Consider the following 12,991-nt stretch of genomic DNA (forward strand, 5'->3'; position numbering starts at 1 on the left):
TAATTAGGAAGGCAAATGGAACTTTCTCCTTCATTGCTAAAGGGTTTGAGTTTAACAGCAGGGAGGTTATGTTGCAGCTGTACAGTGATGGTGAGGCCACACCTGGAGTACTACATGCAGTTTTACTCTTCCTCCTTGAGAAATGATGTACTGGCACTAGAGTGCGTGCAGAGGAGTATCAGTAGATTGATTCCGGAGTTGAGGAGTTAGCTTATGAGGAGAGACTGAGCTGACTGGGATTATATTCATTGAAACTTAGAAGAATGCAGGGGGATCTTATAGAAGCATATAAAATTATGAAGGGTAAAGATAAGATAGAAGTAGAGAGGATATTTCCACTGGCAGGTGAAACTAGGACAAGAGGGCAAAGCCTCAAGATTGGTGGGAGCAGATTTAGAACTAAATTGAGAAGGAACACCTTCACCCTACGGAAATCTACGGAATTCCCTGCTGAGTGAAGTAGTTCCCGTGACTTCAGTAAATGCTTTTAAAGCTAAGATATTTTTTGAACAATAAAGGCATTAAGGGATACAGTGAGAGGATGGGTAAGTGGAGCTGAGTCCACGAAAAGATCAGCCATGATCTTATTGAATGTTGGAGCAGGCTCGAAGGGCCAGATGGCCAACTCCTGCTCCTAGTTCCTATGTTCTTATGAAAGAGTCAACAGGTTATCTGTTTTTTCACACTGTCAGCTTGACTTAGAAGGTTGTGAGTTTACATTCCAATCCAAATTATTATCCAAACTATTGGAGACTGCTATTTCAGAGCAGCATATTACCATTATGTCCAATGAAACACAATTGTTTCACCAATTAAACTGAAAAGTTTTATTGTAGCATTTGAAAGAATGTGGATGGAGATATACAGTGAGAGGTTCTGTTCACATTCCACAATTCCATCCTTCCCCCTTCACTTGTTGCTGGCCTTGCTGCTGACTTCCTCACTAGCCCCTTCTCCCCCACCATCACTCAGCTATTCTTGGGCCAATGGTGATCCTGGGCCTGTAATGGGTGTAATCCTGGCATCAGCCACTCACTCTCTGTGCAGCTATTTAATGAAGTACTATCCATCTGCCTGTGTTCCATTGATAGCTCTCCATTGGAAGGAGGGCACTCTTTCCCGCTCATCCTTGATCATAATAAAGATCAATTTGGTGATTGACTGTGCATTCTTTCCCAAAAGGATAATAAATCCTGCCATATTTGCTTTTTCAGTGCTGTCTGCTATTCTATTTTGTGCATTGTTGGTTAAATTTATTTATTTATTGCTCTTTGCATTCTGCCACAGGTAAAAGACCTTGACTACTAACTGCATCCACGTCCCTCATAATTTTATAAACCTCTTGAAAGTCCCCCTCAGCCTCAGATGCTCCAGGGAAAATGGCATCAGCCTAATCAGCGTCTCCCTGTAGCTCAAACCCTCCAATCCTGGTAACATTCTTGTTAATTATTTTCTGAACTGTTTCACATTTAATAGCACCTTCCTTATAACAGGGAGACCATAATTGAATTCAGTATTCCAAAAATGGCCTATCCAATGTGCGGTTTCTTAAATAATGGCATGAAGTTAGCCAACCTCCAGTCTTTCGACACCTCACCTGTGACTATTGATGACACCAGTATCTCAGCAAGTGCCCAGAAATTACTTCCCTAGCTTCCTACAAAGTTCCAGAGTATACCTGATTCAGTCTTGGGGATGTATCCAACTTTATGCATTTTAAGGCTTTCAGCACCTCTCCTCTGTTGTATGGGCACTTTTCAAGATAACACTATTTGTTTCCCCAAGATCTCTACCTTCCCTATCCAAGATGGTGTCCACATTTTACAACTCCTTGCAAGCTCTCTGCAGAAGATCTAACTCTAACATTTCTTATAACATTTCTACACTTCTAACTTAAATTCTAAATGTGTAAAAATTCTGGCCAAGTGAACACTCTATGCAATGTAACCAGCATGCCTCTGTCTAAGTCTTTCTGATCTGTCCATCCTTGCTTACTATGACCTGCCTGTTTTTCTCATATACAAAGCTTTTCACTGTACTTCGGTACACATGGCAAAAAATAAATCAATCAATCAAGTCTTTTGAGTAAACACTTCTGCAAAATACTCAATTAGTGTCATGCATCTCCTATGGTTCCATACGTAGGTGTCCTCGTTGATCTTTAAGGGGCCTTGTTCTCTCCCTAGTTACTACTTGTCCTTAATATATTTGTAAAACCTTTTTGAATTCGCCTTAACCCTATTTGCCAAAGTTATCTCATGTCCCATTTTGCCTCCTGATTTGCTATTTAAGTGCACTCCTCTATCCTTACATTCCTCGAACGATTCACTCAATCACTGCTGCCTGGAGAGCATAATTTTAAGGTGAGAGGGGAAGATTTAAAAGGACCTATGTGGCAATATGATGGTGAGGAAGTGCTAGTAAAATTACAACATTTACACGGCATCTGGATGGGAAAATGAACAGGAATGGTTTAGAGGAATATTGGCCAAAGGTTGGCAAATGCAATTACATTTATTTTAGATAATTGGTGGATTGAACGATCTGTTTCTGTGCTGTACACCTCTATGACACTATGCATGGTTTTCTTAGAAGCTTTAGAGTCATGTTTTTGCTTCTGAAGTAATTGAAATTAAGCCAATAAGGCCATATGATACAAGACCGGAACTAAGTCATTTTGCTCATTGATTCTGCTTCAGCATTTAATTTATAAACTCATCTCCACTTTCCTGCCTTTTCACCAAACATTTGATTTCCTCATTGATGGAAGATCGTGAATAGACTGATTGACACAACCTCAACAGATCTCTATGGAAAGAATTCCACAGTTTCACAATTCTCTGAGAAGAAATTCCTCCTCTTCTCAGTCTTAAGTGTGTGACCTCTTATTCTAAAAACTTTTATTCTTCTCCTGGAACCTCGCACAAAAGGGAAGTAACCTTTCCACACCAACTCAGTGAAGATCCCAAAGCATCGTTTATATTTCAATAAGGTCTCTTGTCATTCTTTTATATTCCAATGAGTATAGTCCCAATCTACTTAACCTCTACTCATAAGGCAACACTTCCCTACTTGATATCACCAGATGAATGTTCTCTGCATGCTTTTGATATTAGTTGTTCTTTCCTCAGATAAGGCTCCCATATTCCTTTTGCCTTCTATAGTAAGCTCTAAACTTGGACGTGAGCTGTTTGTGATTCATGAACGAGCACTCTCAAATCCCTTTCTGCAGTCTTTGGCAAGTAGAATAGAAGAACTGAATATTATTTAAATGGTGAATGTGCGTGATCTGACATTTCCCTACATTATTCCATCTGCCAAATTTTTGCTAACTCACTTAAGCTCTCCATATCCCTCTGCAGAGTCTTTGCGTCATCCTCACCACGTGACATTGAATCCATTTTTGTGTCATCCCCAAACCTACTTTGATGTCCTCATCCCAAGTCATTACTTTAATGCAAATAATTGTGGTGCTTGTATTGAACACATTGGCACACTACCGGTTGACATCATGAAAATACTTGCTTGTCTGAACTCTTTGCCTTTTGTTTGTTATTCAATCTTCTATCCATGCTCATGTACTATCACTAACAACACAGGCTCTTATCTTACTAAGTAGTCCAATGTATGAAACCTTATCAAGCACCTTAAGAAAATCCAAATACAGATGTAAGTTTGCTCACTGAGCTTGAAAGTTCATTTTCAGGTGTTTCGTCACCATACTGGGTAACATCATCAGAGAGCCTTCGGTGAAGTGCTGGTGTTATGTCCTGCTTTCTATTTATGTGCTTAGGTTTCCTTGGGTTGGTGATGTTATTTCCTGTGTTGATGTCATTTCCTGTTCTTTTGCTCAGAGAGTGGTGGATGGGGTCCAAATCAATGTGTTTGTTGATCGAGTTCCAGTTGGAATGCCATGCTTCTAGGAATTTTTGTACTTGTCTCTGTTTGGCTTGTCCTACGATGCATGTGTTGTCCCAATCAACAAAGTGGTGTCCTTCCTCATCTTTAAGTAAGGATAGTAGTGATAGTGGGTCATGTCTTTTTGTGGTTACTTGATGTTCATGTATCCTGCACGTTAGTTTTCTGCCTGTTTGTCCAATGTAGTGTTTATTGCAATTCTTGAACGGTATTTTGTAAACGATGTTCGTTTTGCTTGTTGTCTGTGTTAGATATTTTAAGTTCATTAGCTGCTGGTGGGTGTGTGGACTCCCATGATGCCAAGAGATCTGAGTCGTCTGGCAGTCATTTCCAAGATGCCTTTGATGGGGAGAGTGGCTAGGGTTTCTGGGCATGTTTTGTCTGCTTGTTTGGGTTTGTTGCTGAGAATTTGGTGGACTGTGTTCATTGGGTACCTATACTTTTTGAATATGGTGTTGAGTAGTTTTTCCTCTGCTCTTCATAATTCCTTTGTGCTGCAGTGTGTGGTGGCTCGTTGAAATAACGTTCAAATGCAGCTTCATTTATGGGTGTTGGGATGATTGCTTCTGTAGTTCAGTATTTGATCCATATGTGTTGTTTTCCTGCAGATGCTGGTTTGAAGTTGACTGTTCGCTCTATTGCAACATCTCAAAATGGCAGTTTGTCATTGTTTTCCTCCTCTTTCATGAATTTTATGCCAGTAAGGATATTATGGATGGTATTGAGCTTTCTTGTAAGTTGTCTCATTTAATGATGACAAAGGTGTCATCCAAGTGACTGACCCAAAGTTTAGGTTGGATGAGTGGCAGAGCTGTTTGTTCAAGTCTCTGCATTACTGCCTCTGCTATGAATGCTGATATCGGAGATGTTATGGTTTGTCTGTAGGTTTGTGAAGTGGGTGGTAAGGCATAGGTCCACTAGCTTGACCACTTTGTCCTTGCTGATGAAGTCGGTTGTGTGTTTACTGTATGTGCCTTTGGTGCTTCCAGTAGTGCAGCCAGCATTTCATCAGCAAGGACAACATTGTCAAGCTATCGGGCACTGAAATTTAAGCATGATATTGTGTACAGTCCAGGAGGTATTTCTGGGCTGAGACTGCATCCTGTCCATGAAACATACCACTCATAAAGCCACTGCATAGTCGCAACGTTATACAGCTTGCTTAACCTGCCATGAAAGTGTTTGAGATCTCTTGTCCTTCTAAATTATTTGAAATAGAGCAGGCACTTTTCAATTAAAGAAATTGCGATCTTTAGCACATTTGCACATTTGCGAGATACACAATGAACAATGACTCATTCAGAGTTAACATGGTTCCACACAATATGGGGACACCTAAAGTTGGATACTGGGGCAATTCCCATTGCTAGCAATTCCAGGACCTGAACCTGTAGTAACTTGACATATTGTGGACCTAAATATCCACTCTATTTTCTACTGGAAGACTACTTTAGAATTTCTGAGGATTCATTGAATTCAAATATTGACGGTGTTTCTCTATGCAGATTCTGCCTGGTTTTCCATATATTTCCAGTGCTTTAAATCTGTAATTGGATTGAAGGTGCACAGGTGTCAATTGCAGTGAATTATCTTCATGAGTCTCATGTTGACTAAATGGTGATGTGTTTTCTTAAGGGATTAGTCAAATAATATGTTGATATTCAGCAGAGATTACAATCAGTTAGGCATACGTGAACACAATTTTCATGAAAGTAGCAAGAGCTTATAAAACAGACTCACCCTACTGAGCCAAGGATAGTTTCTCGCACTGACAAAAATGTATTCTTTCTCCATTTTAGTAGTAATTTCTGCTGTTGCCCTAGCACAGTCCAGTAATGATCAGGTTTGCAAACGTTGGGGTAGGTTTGATTTACTGGGCTTGTCCAAAGATGGAGATATCATGTTGGGTGGAATTTTTGGAGTGCATTACCACGTTAAGTATCCGGACCTCTCATTCAGCAATCAACTGGAGCCGGCAAAATGCCTCAGGTTGGTGGGTTCTATTAATTGCTCCATTTTAGAATGAGTAATAATTATCAGTTAAATCATTTTGAGAGATCTCCTGCTTTTCTTCTAAATATTTCTATTGGATCTATGTATCTCCTTAACATTTTATTTGAAATTGGGTACGTTCTCATGGCTTTGCTGAATGTCAAGTCAGATTTTGAACTTAAGGCTCTCCATTGGGGTATTGATTCATCAATTTCCAGTTTGGAGACAATGGTATTACTACTATCTGGAATTATATCAAAGAACAGCTATTCTGTGGTTCCCTCTAATATGACTGCATTGCTACTTTCTATGTTTTTTAAAAAAGTCTTGTTTCTCCATCTTCTCCGCAGCTTTCAGTTCAGACCTTTCCGTTTTGCCATGGCAATGATTTTTGCAATTGAGGAAATAAACAATGATACAACTCTGCTTCCTGGGGTTACTCTGGGATACCGCATATACGATTCTTGTAATTTGCCCCAGTTATCATTAAAAGCAGCTTTGGAGTTTCTAAACAGCCCTGAGGTAAACACTTCCACTGGTAACTGCAAAAAATCCTCCATTGTTTCTGCAATTGTTGCTGATTCTGGATCCACGCAGTCTTTAGCCATAGCACCTTCCATCGGTACCTTCAGAATCCCTATGGTAAGATCTGGCATTATTAAATTGTTTGTGCAGAGTAAACAAATTTTGGTTGAATGGTATACAATGTTGTATGTGTCATTTAATCCACATTTGCAAAGTTTGGAACTTCTTTGGTGATTCAAAACATTCCAGGATCTTCATTTGCATTCGCAATAGAATATTCTATTAGGATTGTCTGAGTGCCCAGTACAATTACAATTGATTCCTTTTGACTTGGTGTAGTTACAGCATCATAACCAGTTGATTATTATCATTGTGATGATTCTGTTTTTGAACATCTCATTTCAGAAATCTATTGATAAAAAGACGTAAAATATGATAAAGGAAACTTTCAAAAATGCTTCTGAAAGATTGGCAAATTTAGTTCATTCTTATTTCATGAGATACAGAGTGCTGACAAAATCAATGTTTGCTTCCAGTCCCCAGTTAATCTTGAGCTGAACTGGTTTCTAGATCATCTGTGAGCAGTGATTAAAAGTGAATCACATTACATGGAGTCACATTTAGGCTTGACGTGACATAGTTACATGGTCACCATTACTGGGGCTGTCTTTCTATTCTAGATGTATTCCCTTAATTTACTTTTCACAGTTTGCCATAGTGACATCAGCACTGCTCCACTTTCACCCTTTCATCATAAGAGATTGTATACATGCTAAATGAACCACTTCATAAGTAATTAAACTAACGAATTTACTGTATCAGAGTCTTACTTGATTTTTTGATCAACCTGTCCAATGATGCTATCGCAACCTCTGGGAAAGGTGAGATGGCCTTTGATCCACAGGTTGGTATGTTCCCACTGCGCACAAGTGCCCAACAGTGTTTTGCTTTAGTGCATCTATTTGTCAATATTTTGCTGGGTTCCTATCATGTGCTATCATGAGTTAACTTTATTTATGAGTAATCAATCCAGCCATTATTAAATAAGTAGTTTATTATGCGTTTAAGATAGACCAATCCCATAAGCATGTCGCGAGTTTCAAAGCTTTGCTCGATTCAAACAATATCTATGCCTTGATATCAGAAACAACTACAAGTTTGTAGTCAAAATGCAAATGTTGCCACTATTTTTTAACAGGTTAGCTATTTTTCTACTTGTACGTGCCTGAGCAATAGAAAGGAATACCCATCATTTTTTCGAACAATACCGAGTGATTACTATCAGGCTAGAGCATTAGCCCAGCTGGTGAAGCATTTCGGATGGACCTGGATTGGGACAGTTAAGAGTGATGATGACTATGGAAACTTTGGAATGCATGCATTTGAAGAAGCAGTCCAACAATTAGGTGTTTGCATCGCTTTTTCCGAATCATTTCATAAAACACATTCACGAGATAAGTTACTGAAAACAATTGACACCATAAAAGCATCTTCGACAAAAGTTGTCATTGCTTTTGTGGGTGAATCAAATATGGGTGTTCTTCTAAAAGAAATGAATAGACAAAATGTCAGCGGCATACAATGGATTGGAAGTGAATCATGGGTTTCCACGTTGCTTCTTCCTCCAGAAGAAAGTAAAAAGATTGCTACTGGTACAATTGGAATTGCAATTCGCAAAGTCATTATACCAGGGTTGAGGGAATTCCTAATGAAAGTCCATCCATCCTTGTATCCAGGGAACCTCTTGGTGAGAAAGTTTTGGGAAAGTTGCTTTGGCTGCAGTCTGAGTGGTGGAATCAAAAAGTCCTCGAGAAACTGAACCAGAGCTTAAGGAATGCACAGGGAGAGAACATTTACAGAATGTCCAAAATGAATTTACTGATGTGTGGCAGTACAGAGTGACTTACAATGTGTACAAAGCAACTTATGCGATAGCTCATGCACTTCACAATATGGTGTCATGTAAAATTGGGGAAGGACCTTTCTCCAATGGGAGTTGTGCAAGTCTTTCAAACTTTCAACCATGGCAGGTGAGGAACATTTAACGTAGTTTCATGACTACATTTACATAAATATGCATTGTGGCAGAATTCACAGTTGAACATTTAAAATTAGCATAAATGTATTCCCATTTTATTTCATTTAAAGTTATTGTACTACATGAGAAACAGTGAATTTCGTAAACAAGATTGGTGAAAAAGTTTATTTTGATGAAAATGGAGATCCTGTCGCAACATATGACATTGTAAAACTGGCAACCAAATGCCCTTGGTGATATTGACATTGTAAATGTTGGACACTATGATGGATCAGCACGTTCGGGAGCAGAATTTTCAATAACAGAAGAGGCAATTGTTTGGAGTGGCGGTCAGAAGTCGGTAAGATTTATGCAGAAATTTTCCATTTTAAGTGCTAACTGATTTTTAATTTCAAGTTCGCTTATCTGATATGGAAAAGCAAACTGGTGGTTGCATCAAATAGGCAGCCAACCACTGCTGCCCATTCCCTGATACCGAGTAAAGTTGCAACCTAACAGGCATTCTTGGGTGGAAAATTTCTGCTCACCATTCAAAGATCACTTGCTTGATCAACCCCACAGGATGTGAAAAATATTTTATATGCACTCACTTCAATCACACCAGATTTTACACATAACTGATGTATTAAAATTGACAAAAAGTAAACAATTTTCAGTTAAAGAGCAAGAGTTAATAAATGTCACTATATTTTAAATTAACAAACAAAGATGTAAACACCGAAACATACTGAAATGTAGCTGAATAGGTTTGAAAAATTATTCAGAGAGCAATGGATTCATTAGTTTGATATCAAGGGGCATTATTGGTATATTCATCTTATTTGCTAACATATTTTTGCCACCCAAGTGCCAAGCAATGACTATCGCCAACAATGGAGGGTCTATTAATTTCTATATGATATTGATTGGCATCGGCATCAGCGATTTCCTGACTATCAATATCCTAGCTGTTACTATTGACTAGAAACTGAACTGGACTAGTCATATAAGTTATGTGGACAGAAAAGCAGGTCAGCAATGAGGAAACCTGCAGCAAGTAACTCACCTGTGGACTTTCCAAAAGTTAACCACCACCTATAAGACACAGTACTGTGATGGAATACTCCAACTTTCCCGGATAGGTGCAGATCCAATGGTTCTCAAGAAGCTTGAAACTACCTGGTGAAAAAAAACAGCCCTGTTGTTTGGCACCAGATTCACAAACATTCACCCCACCTCCCTACAAGCAAAGTTCAGTAGCAGCATCTACAAAATACACAGCAGAAATTCAACAATGCTCCTCAGACTGTGCTTCCCAATCCCGTAGCCATTGTCATTCAGAAGAACATTGGCAGCAAGTACATTGGAACATGGCAACCTGCAATTTTGCCACACAGTCACTCCCCATTCTTGATTTGCAAGTGTACGCCTATTCCTTCACATCCTTAAAAAGTGAAGGAAAATCTAGGATCTTATTCCTTTCTGACATTATGGGTCTAAGTACAGTAAAAGGATTGTAACAGCTCAAGAAGGCAGGTCAAAGGATAATAAATGCTGATTGGGCAGTGACTGCCCCATTGCATGAATCAATTAAGAAAATCATTTTTACTGCTGAATCTGGGTTTCATTTTAGCCATTAAACAGAATTAGTACAAATAGTTTTCATCCTATTTATTATCTTTTCTTAAACAATATATGAAGCAACTCCACATGCTATAATGTGAATCTGATTTCACTAAAAATGTTCTGCTTCTGTAACTTAAAATCTATCCCAAGTACTTTCAAATAGTTTTAAAATTGATATAATGTAGTCACACTGCAAAAATATTTTTAAAAGTACTGCCCAAATAAATGAAACATGAGTAGCTTTCTCCCTGTACATTAGACTGAATGCTGTACATTTGCTATATGGAATTATTAATATTTCTCCACCATTGTATTCCTCATCAGATTCCTAAAGCAGTTTGCTCTGAAAGCTGTCATCGAGGAACAAGGAAAGCAGGAAGAGAAGGGCACCCTATTTGCTGCTTTGATTGCATACAATGTGCACAAGGTGAAATTAGTAACACAACTGGTAAGAAAACATCATTACCTATACCAAAGAAATGAATGCATAGGTTTGACGTCTGAATTACAGCAAGGGTGTTACGATTCATCATATAATGACCAAGTCTTGTGTTGTTTGTCTTTTCAGATTCAGTTCATTGCATAAAATGTCCATTGGAACTCAAATCTAATGAAAGACGGGATCAGTGCATTCCAAAGAAAATTGAGTTTCTTTCCTTTTTTTGAGACAATGGGAATCATTCTGATGACACTGGCGTTACTGGGAGCTTCCACCACTGTCGGGGTGTTTCATAATATTTTACATCCATAGACACACTCCGATTGTTAAAGCTAATAACTCCGAGTTAAGCTTCCTGCTTCTTTTTGCCCTGACACTCTGTTTTCTGTCTTCAATTACATTCATCGGTGAACCTTTCATTTGGACTTGTATGCTCTGCCATGTAGCATTTGGTATTAGTTTTATTCTTTGCATATCTTGTGTATTGAGTAAAAACAATTGTCGTGGTGATGGCGTTCAAAGCAACATTTCCCAGCAATAATATGATGAAGTGGTTTGGACCAAAACAACAACGGCTGATGATTTACATCCTCACACTGGTACAATGTGTAATATGTACTGCCTGGTTAATTGCATTTCCACCTTATCCATTGAAAAACACTAGTCACTCTAATGAGATAATCGTGTTTGAATGTAATGTAGGTTCTTCGTTAGCCTTCTATTGTGTGCTTGGTTATATTGGATTTCTATCCTGCGTGTGTTTTGTGGTAGCTTTTCTAGCGCGACAACTTCCAGACAACTTCAATGAAGCGAAACACATAACGTTTAGCATGCTTATCTTCTGTGCAGTTTGGATAACTTTCATTCCAGCTTACATTAGTTCACCAGGGAAATATGCTGTGGCGGTTGAAGTATTTGCTATTTTGGCATCCAGCTTTGGTCTACTTATTTGCATTTTTGCTCCAAAATGTTATCTTATTCTTCTGAAGAAAGAAAACAATACAAAGAGGAACATGATAGGCTCAGTGGCTTCCAAAAAAAACTTTGAAATTTTCGATGAGGTACAGATATTTTAGAAGGTAATTAATTTGTCATAAAAGTAGTGAGTGGTAATTCCATTAGGACAGCCAGTAAGCACCAATTTTACATTTTTACAGCACCAATTTTACATAATCAAACAATGGAAGAGGAGTTTTGAAGTTGAACTGATATTTTGGGCAATTTTATACATCTCCCCTGACTTTCATTTCATGGGAATGAAAATCGTGAGTAACCCATATTTATTGAAATGTTATGACTTTAGTTCCCTTCCTGTTCCTTGAATTTTTTATTGTGTGGAATTTTGATTTGAAAATTGCTTTATCTGTCCAAAAATATCAGTGCTGAAACCTGGCGCCATTACCTATCCTGCATTGATTTCACAAACATGTCCCTAAAAATGTGCTCCTTTGACATTGTGGGGTTTGTGGAGAGAGGGTGAGAGAATGGTGGTGTTGGGGATGAGGATGATTTGGAATCTTCAGATCATAGTTTTGGTGACAAAATGGAAAAGTAGATATTCTTCCTGTTTCAAAATTCATTTTATATTCTTTTCCCAAGTGAGTACACAAATAATTTACTTTTCCCTCTTTTAATGGTGACACTTCTGTTGATAAACCACACGCCTTGCATGCTTATTCTGTACAAAAAATGCTTTTGCTAAAATGTATTACAAAGCTTCTCACTGAGGTCCTGTAAATCACAGCTATAAGTTTCACACTGCAATCACCTAATTTAATAAACCCTTCTTGAAATGTTTGTTTTCTTTACAGACTATTACACACTTGGTTTTCTACATTGAATAAATGCTCTGGAGACTAGAAGTTTATGTTTCAACACATTTTCCTTATTCATGCACTTTGCAACAATATGTATCCATAGAAATGACGTGTTTTCTTAACAAAAGATGACAGAAATGTTGGTGCCCATTTGTGGGCAAAATTATAGAAAGCATTATTAAACACACAAGATGCTTATCTCATCAGCAAGAAAATCTTTCATAGACTGAATGAAGGTGCTTGATTTGGAAGTCTAACTTATCAAGCTTCATTGCTTTGAACTGAATTCTGAGTGTGGGAGAAGTCAACAATCCTGGATGAAAAGATATTTGTCGACCTTTTTTTAAAATACACTATCTTGGGTGTGGTGAGTGGCCCAGGAGGGACAATTCAACAATCCTTGATGATGCCAATCCTAGGATGGAGGGATGTAACCTTAGGAACTGGATGTGTGGATGGTAATATTGCTTTGAAGGTGAATTCCTACTTCATTTGATCCATAAGTGAAAAAAAAATTTACATCTTCCATGGATCAGTCATTGTCACCGTTTAGCTGTCAGTTTTTGAAATAGCAGAGGTACACAGATAAATTGTATGGGCTAACCTTTATTACAATATCTAAGTTTCAATCCACCTCCTGGGCACTTTGATTACCAC

At 38.3% G+C, this 12,991-nt stretch overlaps 1 pseudogene; it reads left to right on the top strand.

The window, feature by feature from the left end:
* Positions 1-6,294: 6,294 nt before the first annotated feature.
* On the top strand, positions 6,295-11,593 carry LOC132821682 (extracellular calcium-sensing receptor-like; annotated as a pseudogene).
* Positions 11,594-12,991: the final 1,398 nt, after the last annotated feature.

This window comes from Hemiscyllium ocellatum, chromosome 13 (assembly GCF_020745735.1).
Source record: "Hemiscyllium ocellatum isolate sHemOce1 chromosome 13, sHemOce1.pat.X.cur, whole genome shotgun sequence".
NCBI lineage: Eukaryota > Metazoa > Chordata > Chondrichthyes > Orectolobiformes > Hemiscylliidae > Hemiscyllium > Hemiscyllium ocellatum.